Raw genomic sequence first — 18643 nt, forward strand, 5'->3', positions numbered from 1 at the left:
ATATTTTGTTTAGTTGCATTTAGTAATAAAGATAACTTGGCTCTCTAAAAAAACATTCAAAAATAAAACCAAAGGAGCAAAATTTCCTTTCGTAAGAATTTTCTATATTTTTACATCTTTTTATAGCCATTACATGTGCATTTGCCGTTACTTTTTGCAACAGAAGAGAATTTGTCCCAAAGGCAAATATTGTAAGCTGCTTTAAAACTAAAAGCTCTGTAGTAAAATGCACAATTTAAAATGCACATATAAAAATAGCCGAGGGTGAGTTAACAGGCCATGAAGCAGAATAATATGGCACTAATTCTAAGAGAAAATAAAAATTACTGTGTAAAAGCACTTTTGGTTAACTGATAATGCACCCTACATAACTATGGCTACAAGTCATTGGTGAGTTTAAGTGGCCACTTTTCTATTTAGAGATCACTATCAAAATCTAAACAAATGCTAACATTTGGAAACCAGGTATTAAAAAATATATTTTCTTAATTAGATTATTTATATTTATAGTCTAAAAGTTAACTGATTTTAAGCAATGCAAAAAGGACAAAAAAAGCCTACAATTTTAGAAAATTCTATTATAGACCCTTCAATTCACATTAAACGGTTGAAATATGGAAGTTCACTATCTTCAAACAATCTTATAAAGGGAATTCATTATATTTAAATAATGTACCATCTTAAAATGAACTAAGCCACAGAGACTATGAAATGCCAACAGATGGTTGAATTGTGTTTCCATAGCAAAGTAATTTATAATAATTGCTTTATGGATGCAAGTGCAATTTTCATTATATTCAATTCATAAAATGGTATCATACAGCTGCAATTTGTGATATTTGCTATTAGAAAAAGTGTTGAATATTTGAGTTCCTATGAAGCAATAATTAGTAGTTTGTCTAAACATGTATAAACTACAGATTTGAATCGGCCTCTTCCTTGTAACCTAGAGACTATACTGTGTAAAGCACATTTTGAAATCTTAAGCTAAAAAGAAAAAAAATCAGAGAAGCATGTGTTGTGGCTACTACAGCCTTCTGCTTTTTTTCAGATTCATTAGTAATTTTAAGTTGATATTTTCAGACACATCCAACAATTTGACAATTAATAATCTGAGAAGGTGTTAAAGTGATGCAAATTTACATTTTTGAGATGACTTTTTCAACTGTGTTTACTAGTTTTTATAAGAGGAAACAAATACTTTCCAAGGGGCGGGGGGATGTAGGTATTATAACTGAAGCAGTGTAAAATCTACTAGGTCAGAAATTATTAACTTTAATTCTTAGTTTCAAATACACAATAATTTATTTATCAAGAATGATATAATCTTGAAGACCTGGAATTGACTGTTTTGAGTTTGAATGGAGTGAGCATTGTGTGTTTATTTTTAATATTAGTTTGAAAATACCACTTTAAATATATTTGAGTGCTTCCTGGAGATTAGTCTTCACTTTCTTTTTTAACCAACAAATGATATTCTCCTCATCCATTTATTCTCGGTTACTCTGTCCTCAACCACATTTTGCATTACTGCAACCACAAAATAAAGGGTGACCATACATTTGAACACTAAGGAAATGTACATGAACCCTTTGCTATCTCCTGACAGAACAGCAATCCCAATATAACGAATTCTCATTAAAGTATACCAGAATTATAATGATGGTCATTACACAGAATTATGGACTACACCATTGATCGAATTTAGAGAACTGACAAGGAAAAATGCAGAGGAGTGCAAGATATTTGAATATTAGGCAGTTGCAGGACTGTGCAACAGACATTCTTGACAAGAAGCAGCCAATTATAGCTTAAATTTCTGGCACATAACCAGTTGTGCTTAATAGTTTTCCATTACATTACAGACATATTATTAATGTATTAAAAATGTCAAGCTTTGGCAAGCACTAATATGGCATGGCTCGGTTAGTCTGTAGAGTTTACATTTAATGAGCTCCCATTGACACAGAAAAAGATATTGACCACGGCATATTACAGATCAGGAGCAGAGGGACACTAAGCTGTTATTTAACATAATTATTTGATTTCATTCTAATTTTTATATTTGTACTATCATTATGTATCCTGCATTTCAGGGTTTTCTTACTTTTCAGTGTCACATACACTTCAAAAGAAATCCTCTTAACTTCAAATTAGTAAGAAATTAAATCTATGAACTTCCATGACACACAATGGAAAAGCAGCCTCTGAAAATCAGGAATTTGTTATTAAAGTATAATTACAGATTTTTCAAAGAAACTGCAATGATGTAAAAATAGAATATTATTTACACCTTAACCTCCACTATTTAATGGCACTTGTCTATCTGCTGTGCTTTCAAACAGGTTAAAATTATCAATAGCTTCTAAAAGCTAGGTCATCACAGCAAATAGCTAGGGAAACCAATTATGAGAAGGACAATGAATAACGTATTTGGGGACTTAACATACTAAACCTGTCCCTTCTGGCCCATAACTGAACTAATTGTGAAGTGACGTGGCCTTTGAATTTGTCTCAGGTGTCCATATCACCTAAATAAGAACAGATTCGGAAGAGCTCTGGGCAGCTCCAGTTCTACCTCTTCACTTTGCAAACCTTGGGAGCTCACTGTAATCAAATCATGCTATCACCTCTACTTGGGAACTAAAGTACTGAGAAGTCCTCTTTGATAAAAAATACCCATTAATAGGTTGTGAGTACCCCATAGACCTCCGGTCTATAAATTTGCAGAACCAATGAAAAAAGATAAAATTATGTCATGGCCCTCAATTTGATAGATATTATTGATCACGACTAAAATGGGCTATAAAATGCCTTTGCACACATAGAACATGTATTTGTCCAGGATTCTGCAGCTAATTCCCTTCCACCTTGGATTAATTTTGCAGAAGCCATTTTCGCAGGCCCTTTCTCTCATCAGAAAAAAAGCCTCCCACAATATTACATGGAATTAATAGTGATTAATATTTTATGCAATTATATTCCAAAGCAATTGCCAATTTCATCAACTGAGAGGAAGATATTATCAGTAAATCTCCTAATCTAGCTGGTTTTCAGCATTCATTTTATTATATAACCTCACTAGCAGGTGGGAATGGTGATAGTAGGCTATTTCTTTAATAAATATTCAGCTTTTCAAGGGTACTTGAAATACATCACTATTGACTCATTCCTCATAGACATTAAGAATTTTATAAATATGCATTTTCTGAATGGGAAGAAACAAAAGGAAAATTGACTATATAGATCATTGAGTGAAAATATAAAAAGATAAAGATATACAAAATTATAACCTATCAAAATTAGCAGCTTCCAGCAGTCATAATGAAATTTATTACACAAGATATTTTAACATGTATTCAATGCTCTTTGCACTTATTTGTTCTGAAGAAAGCATTTTCTAGTCATCTTAATGGAAAACATATGCTTCTATCCTTTTGTTAACTGTCTCTCAAAATATAAGGAATTTAACATGTACTGCAACATCATTGGCATACCTTACTCACACTTGATTGGGTATTATGAGTAACTGTCTATCATGAGATTCTTAATAAACCTAAATAACACACCTTGGTATTTGAAAGATCTCTATTTTCATTGAGAGAAGACTGATTCGAGAAATTAGATAGTACATGTTTTGCAGGATGATTGAGGATGGGATAATACCCAAAACTATTTCAGAATCAGTTAAGCCTAGAAGAAATCTGGAGTTTAATTACCACATGAAAAACAAATATTTAATTCTAATGCAGGGAAGTTCAGAGATCTAAGGTCTCAAATGCATATATGAGAAAATCTACACCCACCTGAAGTTTTGAAACAGAACTTTGGATTCTGCAAATAAAAATTTTTTTTTTAAGTATGCTAAATCTCATACTAACCTAAGACTTTACTAATATAATCTCTTATGCAATATAATTCACACACATATATTTCAATGTTAACATATAATTGGTTTTCAAAGTTGAATCCAATTTTCTTTTTTCCAAGTGACTTGATGCCTTTGTAACTAAAACTCTCCAAATTTTTATGACACTTAGAAAACCTATCAAATAAATGTGTAATGATTTAACTTTTTAAACAAATTACCTGATATGTTTCAGAATAATAATGGAAGCAAAGACAGGTATTTGCACCACTTGCAAATATACAAAAGGAAACTGCAAAATACATTTGCCTCCTCCTAAAAAGGCTAACCTGAATCATTTTAACACATACACCCAGTGAAAGCTGACAAAACAAAAATACTAATAGGAAACCAGCTTCATGTTCAAATAAACTGTTTCCATACAAAAGTTTTAAGATTATCCCTCTTAATTTCCACAATAGGAAATATCGCCAAATTAATATTTCAGTACATAGAATCCTGAATGCCTTCATGGTGGTCTTCAGTGGTGAAATGTATCTCATTTCATGGCAATCCAGAAAAGAAAATATATCCCTGGAACAACATTACATGTGAAATACTAGATGCACATTTTCCTTGCATGTTGATCCACATGCAGAGATCCAAATTCTATCTTAATGAAAAACTGAAAGTTGCTTATCTTCAAAAAGAATCTTGGAGAGTTACTGAGCTGCTTTTCCTTTGCCAAAGAGAAAGGGAGGCGGGTAAGGCATTCAAAGTGACACAGTCCAAAATACTTAATGAAATGTGGAATTGCTAATTCCCTCACTAGAGATCCTCCTCAAGGTACAAACAAAACAGAAAAGCCTCGCCTGAAAAAAAAATTTTTTTGTAAAACTTTCCAACAAGCTTAACTATTAAGCGTATCTGAATAAATGACTTTAATGGAAGATCTTTCTGGGTTTTTTTTCTTTTCACTTCTGTAAGATAAAACAACTTTTAGTATTTTCAGTCATAAAACAGGGCCTTATTTCTAGAGCAAATCTACTGCCAGATTCACCATATGTTTAGTGGAGTTCTGAATCTTACTCAGAATTTTCCATTCCAAAGATTGACAATTTCTTATGAGGAGTGGCTCCATTATTCCCTGTATAAAAAGAAGAGGGGAGAGAGGAGGACCCTCTACTCACTGGAAATCTGTACCTGATGCAACTATAGGAGCTCAACCTGCGACTTTTCCAAGTAAAGTTGCTTTAAAATCCCCGCTAGGAATTTTCTTCCCTTGCCCTGTAAGATGACAGCCTACTCTTAAGTGGATTCCTGAAGGAAAAAAAAAAAAAGTCCCCGGGTGAGGGTACTAAAATTAACAGCAGAGGGCGCAGTTTCTTTTTATATCTAAGTTTTTCCTTGTATGAATCACTTAATTGGTTATTTTAGGCCCAATAATATTCGGTATTATTTGTATTATATATAGATATCCACAGATCCATACAGGAGAGCAATTCAATGTCCCTAGCCGAATCCATCAACCGATTAATATGATGCCCGTAAAGAATATGAGAGAATATTCCAAACAGCATCCCTACACCAAGTCTCCCTCTTTCAATTTCCCTTTCTCCCCAGCTGCACAACATGGGATAGTAATGCTTTAATCTCGCACCAATAAAGGAGATTGAAAGAAGGGACTTCAAAAGCCCTCGGTGTGGCCACCAGATCCCCAAGGCCGGCAATAGGGCAAGTGTTTTTTTGTTTGTTTGTTTGTTTTTGTTTTTTTTTCTTTTTGTTTTGCTTTTCCCCAAACAAATATAATTGGCGAAAGAAAGAAAAAATAACGACAATCCTCCTGAGCGATGTGTGTGGCCAGGTGTGCGTGAGAGAGAGCGAGCGCCGGGCGCCTGTCAGTCCGCGGAAGGAGGCTCAGACCCCGCGCCTGGGCTCGGGACATAACAGGCGGACGCATCACCCGCCCGGGGCGCACCCCGGGGAAGACTTGTGTGTGGGTGTGAGCGTGTGCCAGTGTGTGTGCGCGCAGGGCTCCGCGCGCTGCCTCCTCGGGGCGCTTTACAAAGTTCCTCGCCCACCCGGAGCCTTCCCTCCCGCCTGTGGATCGCAGCGGGTGGGGAGGGGGGGGGCGGAGGGGGATGGGGAAACCCGGGGGAGAGGGGCATGGGCGAGAGGCGCGGGTCGCAGTAGGAGAGGCGAGCTGCGGGCACTTACCGTGTGGCTCGTTTGCCCTTGCGCCGGGCGGGAGCCGAGCCGACGGCGCGGGGCGGCGGCCCTGCCCTGCCCAGCCAGCCTGGTCCGCCTCGGGCGGCGGCCGCAGCAGCGGAGCCCGCGGGCGGCGCACGGGCGGGCGGCGGCAGCTCCCGCGGAGCCTCCTCCCGGGGAGGGAGCGGGCGGAGCGGGAGGGGTGGGCGTAAGGACCCGAGCCGCCGCCACCGCCGCAGCCCGGGGATCCCGATCGCGCCCGGCCGCCGGCGGGAGAGGACCCCGAGAACCGAGAACCCAGCGCCGGCCCGCCACTCCCCGCCGCTTAATTACCTTCGCCTCCACCCCCGGGGGGAGCCTCCTGCACGTCGCCCCCTCTTGGAGCCGGCACCCAGAGGGGGAATTCCTTCCCGTTGACGTCCTCTTCCGAAATGCAAAAGATCAGTGACTTTGACAGGTAGATGAGGGGGAGGGAGTAAGGGTGGGCGGAGAGGAAGAGAGGATGAGAAAGGTGCCTCTCCCTCCAAAAATATAGTGATATTAATAATGAGATTGCAGCCTTCGGAGGTCGTGCCAGCCCAGTCCGCTGCTCGCCGGCTCTCCTCCGCGCCTCCTCGCGCCGCTGCTTCTGACACTTCTCGCCTTAAACTTTTACTGAGGGATATTTTTTCTTTTTTCTATTTCTATTTCTTTTTTTTTTTTTTCTTTCTTTCTTTTTTTTTTTTTTTTCCAAGCCGCAGGACGATTTTCTGGTTCCCGGGGATCAGAACCAGCGGCCAGGCGGTTCTATGCCGCTTGGCACCGCTTTCATTTTATTTCAGATGAAGACGTTGAGCTTAGTCAGAAGGGGCATAAATCAGGACAATTAGCATTGGCGCCAAGAAGATCCTCTAGTACCAATTTCGCCCGGGCTTCCTTCGCGCATTCCTCCACTCAAGTCAGAAATGTCACTGCACATAGCGCTGATGGCTGCGAGACGCGACGCACCCAAAGTCCGTTTGATGAAATATACATGGCCCACGACGCTTCTGGATTGCGGCTCCCGGGCTCCCCGCCCCCGCCCGCGGCGCCCGGCCGGGACCCTGCTCCGAGCGGGCAGCGAGCTCCCGGCAAACTTAGGGGCCAGTGCCAATTAAAGAGTGAGCGCTAGAGCCGGAAAGGGGAGCGGCAAAGAAGCAAGCCCGGGGAAGCCGCAGCCCTTGGAGGGGTGGCATGTACGTTTCACTTAAAAAGCAGATCTTCTTCTGCAACTGCCAGCAAGTGGAAGGATAGCAAACCTTATACTACCTCGAGACCTGTGCGCTCCGAGCGGTCCTAACTCCGTCCCGCTCGCCGTTGCTGTTGTTGCTGCTGCTCCGGCCGCCCCTGCTGCCGCTCCACGACCTCTGGGCGCTGAGGCAACAGGGCCCCCCTCCCCCTGCTTCCCATCCCCCCCGGCTCCTCCACTGAAGCGCCGTTACCAGTAACTCCTCGTGTACCTCCTACTTCTGCTGCCGTCCATCCCAACCCTCTCTCTTCTGTCCCCTCCCCAAACCGTTCCCAAACACACCCTTCGCCGCTAGAAGTGATCACAATGGTGTTTTTCAACCAGCACTTCCTTTGCCCAGAGGCCCCTACAGCCCTAGACTGGAGCCTCCTCCTTTAGAAATTCATTCCCCTTTAGAAAGTTGAAGTTCAAGGGAGAGCTGTGCATTTCAGGCTTCCTTGCCTTTTCTCAGAGAAAGACAAATGCTCCGATGCTCTAGGCTTCATTCCCCACCAAGGTGGGCTCAGACTCACCTGGGATCACTCTTAGCTACACATTAACGTCAAACAGAAACGAATCCGAACTTAGATAAGATAGGGAGACTTTCATTAGAAAGACTGACTATTGCAACAGGGAAAACGCTCTGATCTCAGAAATCTGCAAGCCTCTCAAAACCAAACAGAAATCGGCTTTTTTTTTCCCCCTTGTATATATAAAGGGAGCAAGCAACAGGGAAAGCCAAGTAGATGGGAGAAAAACTCGCTTCAAGACCCTCATGGTTGAACAAGAAATGTGTCTCTGTGGTCCAAGAATTTGGAAGATAAGCTAACAACGGTGAATGTTTCACATTTTAGTTCTTGCTCAGATTTGGGGGGCAAGCTAAAGTCCAGGGACCTGCTGGAGAGAAGCCTGACTCATGTTTGGTCAAGGCAAAGCTGGGGCGGGAAGAAATGGGCAATTGGGAACACTTAGTCACTGTGTGTCCCACAATTAAGGTAGGAGGCTGAGTAATTGGGTCATTTTTCTGTGATGACTGAGTGTGGTGTGGTAAAAGGATGCATGGGGGAAAAGTTTATTGAGTTGGGCCTATAACCAGGCCCTCCTTGGCCCTGGGCAGCCAGAAAGTGGGCAGGGATTTCAGGCACCCCTGGCCTTCCCTTTAACACCTAAGAGGCCACAGTGAGTCCGCCCTCTGAATCTCTGAGTGCAGGAATCTGGGGTTTATGTGCTTTCCTCTTTCCCACCTTTGTCCTGTAGTGCTGACATTGCAAAAAGGAGTTACCTGTAGGTCTGAAACTCCTAGCAGGGGTTCTTAGACAGTGGTCAAGTCTGGCTCTTCCCCGTGTCTCCGGCCATGCTTTCCAGGTTTAAAATACACTGACTATACGGAGATGTTACTCACCACCTAATCCTCCTTCACAGGCCCTTACAGCCCAGTTCTTTCTATGGGAGCCTTTGGCAATAGGATATAAGAAACAATACCAAGAGTGGCCTTCTTATTTCTCGTTGGCCCCTTGGCCTGGATCCTGAAATACAGACAGTTCTCAGCCTTTCCCCTCTCTCTTGCCCTTTTCTCTGAAGGCAAGAAAGCCTTTCTGAACTCTCATCCTCCACTTTACCTGGTCATTTAAGGCCATTCTGTAGTAAAAAGAAAAGAAATCTATGCAGAGATTAGGACATTCTCTTCTGGAATACACTAAGATCTTTGTGATTTTGGCTCCCAACCTGGAAAAATACTTGTTTTCATCTGTCAAAATATTGGAACTAACCTCCCTTCCTCTCTTCCTGTATCATCCATCATTCCCAGGATTCCTTTGACTCTGAGGCCGACAGCAATCCCAAATAAGTGTGATATGTAAATGAGAACCTTTCCAATTAGGTAACACCTCCCACTACAGGAGTGGGAGAGTCTTTCAGAGGTGAGTTTTTCTGTGGAACATGTGCTCTGACCTTTGCAGAAGCTCAGTGAATCACCAACTAAACATGTGGATCTAAACTCAAGGAAGTAAATCAGAATCATCAGAGACTTTTCAACATTAAAACCTCCTCCCTTCCAGATCTTGTTCTCTCCTCCAGCAGCAATCAGGTGAGAAGGACATTTTTTCCAAAAAAGCACTTTAAGTAGATCTGATATACTTCCCCAAACTGACATGTGTATATTAAACCACTTTTCCTCAATATACCTTTGCATATTTGTTTATATAATATACACTGATCAGAAATTGACTTTAGAGATTTCATTGGCACCAACGGAAATTATTTAAGGCATACCGACTTTTCCTTATCATTCTTTGCTTTCTCTTGCCATATATATATTTAACTTTCTTTGGAAAAACTATTTTTCTGTTTTTATTTAACCTTTCAACTCTACTTTTTTTTTTTTCTTTTTCCTTTTGGAGAAGAATGGTTTGGTCTTTCAGTTCCCTGGCTTTAGATCTTTGGCTGGTTTCTACACATTCCTCATTCTTCTTCAACTTAGATATCCATTTATTTGTAATCTTGTTAGGTCTCTAATTGTTGCTCATTTTTCTAGGTTCTTAGCTGCCTAAAAATCTTCTCTTTAGAGATTTGGCAGGGTTGTTTCAATACCTGTAACTTCATTATGCCAAAGTGGTAGTGATGGCATATTTGCAATATATCTGGTCCAAAAAGACATGTGTCCTTCTTTATAAATACTCTAAAATGCTTGACATAACGTAGGTATAAGATAAATGTCCAGTGCGGGTGTGAATAGCTTTAGCTTATTCTCACGATTCATGGCCTCCTTGGTAACAGGAGTTAACTCTTACTATATTAAATTAATATGTAGATGTCTAAAATATCCAAATCATGGGCACGTTAGACACTCTGGGGTGCTGTAACAAAGACCATAGATTGAGTGGTTTTAAAACAATAGAAATTTATTTCTCACAGCTCTAGAGACTGGAAATCTGAGATCAGAGAGCCAACATGGTCAGGTTCTGATAAGAGCCCCCTACTGGGTTGCAGACAATAGACTAACTCCTTGTATTCTCACATGGTGGAAGGAGGGCTAAGGAGCTCTCTGGGGTCCCTTTTATCAGGGCACTAATCCTACTCATGAGGGCTGCATCTTCTTCATGACTTAGTTATCTCTCAATGACCCTACCCCCTAAAACCATCACATCAGGAGTTAGGATTTCAACTTATGAAATTGGTAGGTATGGAACAAAACATTTATTTCGTAACAAAGACCAAGTTCTATTTGACCAATTGTATACTATGTGGTAGATGTTTATAACTGCTGCTTGTGTCCCAGTAGAAATATCTTTCAGCTTTCTTGCCTTCACTTTGTGCTCAGGGACATGTTTTACTAGAGAGCCATTAGCTGTATAGTTTTGACAGGTTTTGAAGTTTCTTACCTGACAGGCTTTTTTAATGCTCAAATATTTTGACATTTAAACCTCCAGCAAGCCCTAAGCATTGGTCTGGGCTCTATAAAATAGATTATACTGGCATTTTCCTGCTATTATAGGAATACCAAGGTACTTCTCTTACAGCTTTAAATTTGCAGGCCCAAACAATTCAAGTAACTGATCATGCTCAGCATATGTATACCAACAGTCTCATTTAGTTCCTCTCAAAGTTAACAGCAGACAAAAGGACGTATTTTTTAATGTAAGAAAACACACATATTTACTGAGTTAATGACACTGGAGCACAAAAATTAGCAAATAGTGTAAGACATTGCCAGTTAGTGACCGATGCAAGGAACATGTCTTCTAGCACCCATGTACTTTCTAGTATATGGCACTGTGTAAAATAGTTTGGAAATAATAAAATTAGCTGCTTGGTTAAATTATACGTATTTTTAAATGAGCAAAATAGGGATTTTTAAAGAGAAATCATGCTAAATTAAAAGATGACTAACTTTAGTCAAGTATTTTATGTCTCTCCTCTATTCCAGTACTGGAAATGTTTAACGGAAAATAACATTTCCTTTTTTTTGTTTTGTTTTGTTTTGTTTACCCCTTCTTATCCATAAAAAATCAAGAGAAATCACTTTTTAATTTTTGTGCTCTGAGTATGTGATACTAAATGTTTTTATGCAACTGGTGAGTCTCTTAAAATCATGACACCCTGAGCTTCTATTACCCATTTCATTTTCTTTGAGAATCAGACAGAACACGTAGTCAATATTTGTTTAACAGTTTATCTTTCTTCTAAGGCTATTAAAAATAAAGGCATCCCACCAGCAGTTTTGGATAATGCTATGTTCTGAACAAACTTAATAGGTTCCCATATGCTTATGTTTTATTGAGCTTCGTTTGTCAGTCTAATATCCTCAACTTATTTTTTGAAAACAGGAGATTCCACAATTAATCTAGTGTGTTGGCTGAAAAAGTTCAGCCTCAAAAATCAACAGCTGTGTGGATTTCCTCAAATGTAATTTTCATAATTTCAATTTCTCTACAACAACAAAATTAGCCTTTTCAAAATGAGAAGGAAAATACATAGAGAAGATTGAGGAATGCCCTTTGCTTCATTTAGAGAACATTCCATCAATTCCATACCAATAGTTCTCCTCAATTTAATGAATATTGATGGAACTCCTGTGGCCTGCTGGGAACTGTATTTGGTGCTGGAGGAAATGCAAAGCCCTCAAGTCTAGGTAGGTGCTAACAATCAAACGGTAATGTGCATCTTTAGTATTATATTAGAGATAGCTTAAGGGAAAGGTAGCTCTAATGGTCAAGTCTAGGGACTCCTTTTGTGCACTCTTAAATGTCCACAAAGATCTGTATCATGCCACTGACCCAAAGGAAAATAGAGTGCAGCCTGTCTGGTTTAGTAGCCTCTGTGGGCAATCCTTGTACTGTCACACAAATATGGGGCAAAAATGGTTCAAGGATAGAAAAATAGCAAACACAGGCCAGGTGCGGTGGCTCATGCCCATAATCTCAGCACTTTGAGACGCCAAGGTCGGGGAATCACTTGAAGCCAGGAATTCAAAACCAGCCTGGCCAGTGTGGTGAAACTCAGTCTCTACTGAAAATACAGAAATTAGCCAAGGGTGTTGGTGCACACCTGTAGTCCCAGCCACTCTGTAGGCTGAGGCAGGAGAATCACTTGAACCAGGAGGCAGTGGTTGCATTGAGTGAAGATCACGCTACTACACTCCAGCCTGGACAACAGATGGAGACCCTATCTCAAAGAAAAGAAAAGAAAAGAAAAGAGAAGAGAAGGGAAGGGGAGGGGAGGGGAGGGGAGGGGAGGGGAGGGGAGGGGAGGGGAGGGGAGGGGAGGGGAGGGGAGGGGAGGGGAGGGGAGGGGAGGGGAGGGAAGGGAAGGGAAGGGAAGGGAAGGGAAGGGAAGGGAGGAAAAAAACAGCAGGCAGAGAAGAGAAATATAGATCACAGGGTGCCATTTGGTTTGGGGTGTACTCTACCCAGATGTATCTTTCTGCTTTTCTTGACTTCCTGGTCCTGGGTTTAGTTTGAGGTTTACTGTTCTAAAATTACTATTTTTACTATTGTTTTTTTAGCAGCTTTATTGCTACCATCCTTTAGTTTCCATGTTGAATCGAAGCAGTGGATATAAGCTGGATATTGGCTTCTAGTGAGTAAACTGGATTCATGCCAACTGGCCTTTACTTCCCAGTGGGCTGCCAAGGATTCTCTCTCTCTTACAGAAAATAACTAATTCTCTTAAATCCTGCCTCGATTTGTAAAGGAGAGGAATAAAGTCAGAAGTATTATGAATTCTCTTCTTACTTCAATAAGTCAGGAAGAAACTTGATTGTCAGTTCTCCAAACTTTGAAGTCTCATAGAAAATGACACAATAGTAAGATATTACAATAGATATCTATGATCTCACAGAAATTCTTTTTCTTTGCTGCCTTTCTATTTCCTCTTCCTCAGACATGAATTTAGCTCCTGTGTGCTAGGGACTGAATGAGAAATAACAAGATAAATAACACAATCTCTTCTATAACTTACTGTCTGTTGGAGAAGATAAACTTGTAAACAAACAATGTAATACTGCTGTAGGAACTGAGATAGACACCCACAGGGAGCAGATTAGCCCCAAAGGAAAAGATGTATAATTCTCCTTGGGGATTCTGAGAAAAGCTAGATAGATGAGATGATATGTGAGCAACACCTGAAAAGATGAGTAGCCGTTCATCCAGCAGACAAAGAAACAAAAGGCACTGTGACCAGAAAACAGGTGATATGAAGTCAGGAAGTCCAAGACAGTAGAGCATATTTTTTCACTTCCAAGTCGTCTGACACAACTGCACAGCTCACAGCACCATGCAGATGGCCTTTGTAGTGAACATTTACGTTTTGATACTAAAACTGACAAAAATTGAGGGCATTAGGAGAAAAATCAAGAATCAGAAAGTATTCTATATTATTTAGGTTGAGATATATTAACATGTAATAATTTATCATTATTGACCTACAGAAATGGCAATTTCATATGTCTCAACCTATTAGCACCCAGTACTTCCAATTTAGTTCTTAGTAACCTGTTTTAAGACAATAATCTAAAACAGCAAATAATTTTTAAACTTCTATATTTGCTTTTGGAATACATTATATTCCTTCTTTTGGCAGGAGATATACCTTCCTAATGAGATTTTGTGCTTAGATTGGTATTAAAATTAGCTGGATTTCCCTGAGTAAGCATTGAGCATGAGAACGTGCCTGCAGAGCAGACTGGGGGTGACTGAGAAACCCAAGGTTCAAGCATTTAACCAGGCATATGCCACACATGAATAATGAAAAGTTTAGTAATTAGTAATTATAGATACCAATTAAGCCTTAGACATAAAGAACCAGTCCTCAATCCTTCTACGATGGTTTGCATTTCTACCATCCTAAATCACTGTTTCATTCCAACTCCAGTTGGAGAAAAACTATTTGTCAATAATAAAGAGGAAGATAATATAATATAGGAAATAATGCCCAAAATCAAGAAATTTAGAAATGATTATACATGATGCAAGGACAGCAACAAATTGATGATTACAGTAACCAAGTACTTCTCTAAGACAAAGTGAAATTCAGGTTTTCTTTTTACCTTTTTTGGAGAATTTGGTAAACCCAATTCTTAAGTGGTTTATGACCAAAAGGTCAGGAGATATATTGGTGATGAAGAAAAAAATGAATCATCTTTCTTATTGTTTACCTGCTTTCCCCACATACTCCCACTGCCTTCTGCATTTTTAAACCTGTTTTTTAGATATCTATGTAAAATGAGATGCTGGAAATCACCTCAGCCACTGCCCTGAAACTCTATCTGCCCCCACTAGCCTGAAAGCTGAGTTCACAATAATGAAAGAGAGGTAGACTGTCAGTTTCCATATATCATGGTGTATATATTACTGTATAGATGTTGTAATCATTTTTTTAAGGGATGGGGTCTTGCTCTGTTGCCCAGGCTGGAATGCAGTGGCACAAACATATTTCACTGCAGACTTGAACTCCTGGACTCAAGAAATCTTCCTGCCTTCACCTCCTAAAGTTCTGGGATGACAGGTGTGAACCTGGTCCAATTATTCTTATAAGAATTGATTGATAGGCAAGGAGAGCCAGATGCTCACAGCCCACTAAAACCTTCAGAAATATAACCTAGGACTTCAATAGTAGAAAACTGAGACTGATCTAAATGCAGGATTCATTTAAAATTCATATGTTGAGATGCTGCAAACGAATTTTCAGAAAACCCAATGAGATACAGTGTAAATATCACTAAACTAGGAACCAAGAAACTAAGCCCTTGTTAAAACACTTTTTTACTGTGTGAGTTTTCCTATGTCATTTTACTTCTCTGGGCCTTAAACTACCTCATCTGTAAAATGAGGAAGTTGAATCTGATGATTCTAAGGCAGTTATTCTTAAATGGGTTTCATAAACTTCCTAACTCAGAATAACGTTAGGGGCTTGCTAAAAAGCAGGTAGAAGAGTCCATCCTCTCCCACATTGACTGAATTAGCAACTCCCCAGGTGGTTCTTATTTAAGCACATTAGAGTTTGAACATCACTAGCCTAAGGTTTGCTCCGGATTTTGCATTTTGAGTCTTGCTTTGAGGTTGGAATTAATTTAAATGAAAGCTAAGACAAAAATAAATCTCTCCTTCATGTTTCTGGATGATAGAATAGGATCTATGATTTCTAAAAGTTGTATATAACTTTCTATATATTGGAATTAAGTGGGATATATGTTTGATTCCCTGAAAGATTAGATAGAATAAAGGCCAAGGACTTTGAAATAATATTTTTAACACACACATAAAACATCAAAACCATGCTCACTGATGTCCAATTTCTGGAACACATGTATTAGCTATAAGCTGCCATAATCTCTCCTAGAAGTCTGTTACTCAACTGGTAAAAACTAGTTCTCTGAAAAGTACCATGAGATGCAGTCATGAGGTTTTAAAAGCTTTTGAACTTTTTATTCCAGTTGAGTTTCTTTAAAATTAGTCAGGGATTATTGGACTTTCTTTACCAGCACTAGCTTATATATCTTTATAAAATGTCTTTGTAAATTATTACAGATTTCCACAAAAGTTAGAACTTTCAAAACATTTCAGAGTGAAAACTTCTCAATTAAACAATATATATGTATATATGTATTATATATTTGCCTGCGTTTTCTGTGTATTTAAGTTAATTATTTTGAAACGTATTCTGATGTATTGGCAAGCCTTCAAAGACCAAAGGTAAAGTCCTTGATATATTGCAAAACAGTTGCATGGCCTTAGATAGCTGGCTTAATCTTTCTGAGCCTGTATTTCCTTAGCTACAAAATGGGAATAATAGGACTGATGCTGAGTATCTCATAGGATTGCTATGAAGAATAAATGTGCTCTTTGGTAATAACAAAAAATGTTTGCAAATATTAGCTATTATTTGCTTTCTATATTATAGTAGTGAAGCTTCCATTATAAATATGTCAGCATACGTTCTGACATTTATTTATTTAATTACTTACTTATTTAGTAAACAAGCATTTTTGACAATCTATTATGCTTACAACACTGTACCAAGTACTCAGATAAATCCAGAAAAAATATAAGCTGTGATTTCTAAATTTGAGAAACTTAAATTTTACTTGAGGTTTTATAACAGTATCACAAAGTGTAAGGTTAAAAATTCGGAAATACAAATGTTTTAAGCTGGCTAGCAATTGACCTTCTAAGATCAAGGAGTGTTTCATTGAAGCAGGTGAGGTACTGAGCTAGACCTTTTAGGGTTTAATAGACAAATAATGGAAGGAATCTCAGCGAGAAGGAGACTGCACAAGGGCAAAATCAGGAAAGGCAGAAAGGTCAAGCCATTTTCAGGAGATCGGGGAGCAGCAGTGTCGTTGGAATTAAGGTGCCATGTTAGAGAATGGTGGACATACATTTGGAATAAGCCCAAAGTTCATTGCTTCTTGAATTCCCCAGTGAAGAGTCTGAAGTTTACACAGGAGATAACACGGAGCAATTAGAGTTCTGAGCAGGAAAGACTCATGAATAATGTGGTGTTTTAAAACAAATTTACCTGGAAATATTGTTCATAATGAATTGGACTAGGGAGATACTGTTAGAATCAGAGAGAGTTATCAGGAGTCTACGGTATGAAGCCAGGGGGATGATGATTTATACCAAAATAGTAGTTGTTAAAATAGAAAAAAAGAATACATGAATATGTGAGGCAATAGTGAGATTTCTGAATTTACTTATAAAAATAATTTCAGCTAAACAATCCTTTCAAATTAGATGAGAATGAAAACAGTCCTCTAAAGCTCTTACATTTTCATTTTCATTCAAATGTTTAAACTGCACATATATTTCCTTTATTCAACCAAATATGTATTGAATGCATCATATGCATTGTTGTAGGAGTTTAAGATTGAATGATGAACTAAACAAAGATTGAACTCATGAACCTCACATTCTACTTGGGGGACAAAGGATAGAAATGTTAAACATATTTAATAAGTAATTATTATAATTGAAAGAGAAAAATATATGTAAATAAGAAAAAGTAGAACAGGATATGAGGGATTTGGAGTGATACATTGAGGACTATTCCAGTGTAAAATAACATGGTTAGTGTAGCCCTTGCAGAGAAGGTGATATTCAACAAAGTCTTAAGGAGGAAAGAAAGCTTATCTCACAGATATTTGGAGGAAGAATGTTACAGGCAGAGGAAATAAATAGCACAAGGGTTGTAGCCTCCCTACCATGTTGGAAGAGTCCGGTGTGGCTAGAGATTTAAGAATTTGTTTTATTTTTAATTTTTCAGTTTATTATTTATTTATTTATTTATTTGAGACAGAGTCTTGCTCTGTTGCTCAGGTTGGAGTGCAGTGGCATGATTTCAGTTCACTGCAAACTTAGCCTTTTAGGTTCAAGCGATTCTCCTGCCTCAGCCTCCCAAGTAGCTGGGATTACAGGCACCCACCACCATATCTGGCTTATTTTTGTATTTTTAGTAGAGACAGGGTTTCACCATGTTGACCAGGCTGGTCTAGAACTTTTGACTTCAAGTGATCCATCCTCCTCAGCCTCCTAAAGTGCTGGGATTACAGGTGTGAGCCACCAAGCCTGGCCAGGAATTCGTTTTTAAAGTCTGACAAAAACTTACAGCAAATCACTTTTCAGATTTGTGCGTACACAACTCTTTGAAGTTTAACCATATTTATACTATTTTTATGTGTCGCACAGGCCTCTATGAGGCAATTTTGAGCCTTTCTAATATACTTATATATGTATGTAAATATGTACAGGGAAGAACAGCATGGAGAAAAGTGTGCTTTACACATTTGATGTCAGCTAGCATTATTATTATTTTAATTAATATGATTGATTTTATATGAATATTTTATTTCTATAGTTTTCTGTTTTAGGATTTTTTTTATTCATTCCTTTTCAGTTTTGTGCTTCATGCAGAAAGGATTAGTAATTAGTCCAGAAAGGATTTTAGGCCACTTACAAGCATAGCTAGACGATATCCCCCCAAAAAGGAGCAAAAACAAAGTGAAGTGAGGAAAAAGGCTTAAAATGAACATCATAATATCCACATACCACTAATTTTCCCCTAAGCTCGCTAGTGGATAATTAAAAGGAAAAATTTTATAACTCAATTGATAACATATATGATATTTTTAAAAACCTATGTATATAGAAAAAGTATTTTCTAAGTTCTTTGTAATAAGACCATACATACATTTTTCCTGGAGATTTTTTTAAAAAAGAATATGATATGATGAAACAATATTTTAAACAACTTTGTCATAGATATGAATATAGAGAAAAATGTTTCTGGGGAAAGGCAGTTTAATTCAAGACCTCATCTGATTATCTCAAGCACCTCTGGGAAAA

At 38.8% G+C, this 18643-nt stretch overlaps 1 protein-coding gene across 16 annotated transcripts in view; it reads right to left on the minus strand.

Annotated features, from left to right (window-relative positions):
* The window catches only part of NTNG1 (netrin G1), a 352207-nt gene extending 344900 nt beyond the window's left edge, over positions 1–7307 (minus strand). For 9 of the 16 annotated variants that reach the window (XM_005542553.5, XM_045366166.3, XM_045366139.3 and 6 more), the window contains exon 1: positions 6389–7307. The gene's annotated coding sequence lies outside the window, so the exon portion shown is untranslated. Of the gene's footprint in view, positions 1–6064 lie in introns of all 16 variants that reach the window. The other 7 variants (XM_045366190.3, XM_045366146.3, XM_074000594.1 and 4 more) reach the window with 1 other exon arrangement.
* Positions 7308–18643: the final 11336 nt, after the last annotated feature.

This window comes from Macaca fascicularis, chromosome 1, assembly GCF_037993035.2.
Source record: "Macaca fascicularis isolate 582-1 chromosome 1, T2T-MFA8v1.1".
Classification (NCBI taxonomy): domain Eukaryota; kingdom Metazoa; phylum Chordata; class Mammalia; order Primates; family Cercopithecidae; genus Macaca; species Macaca fascicularis.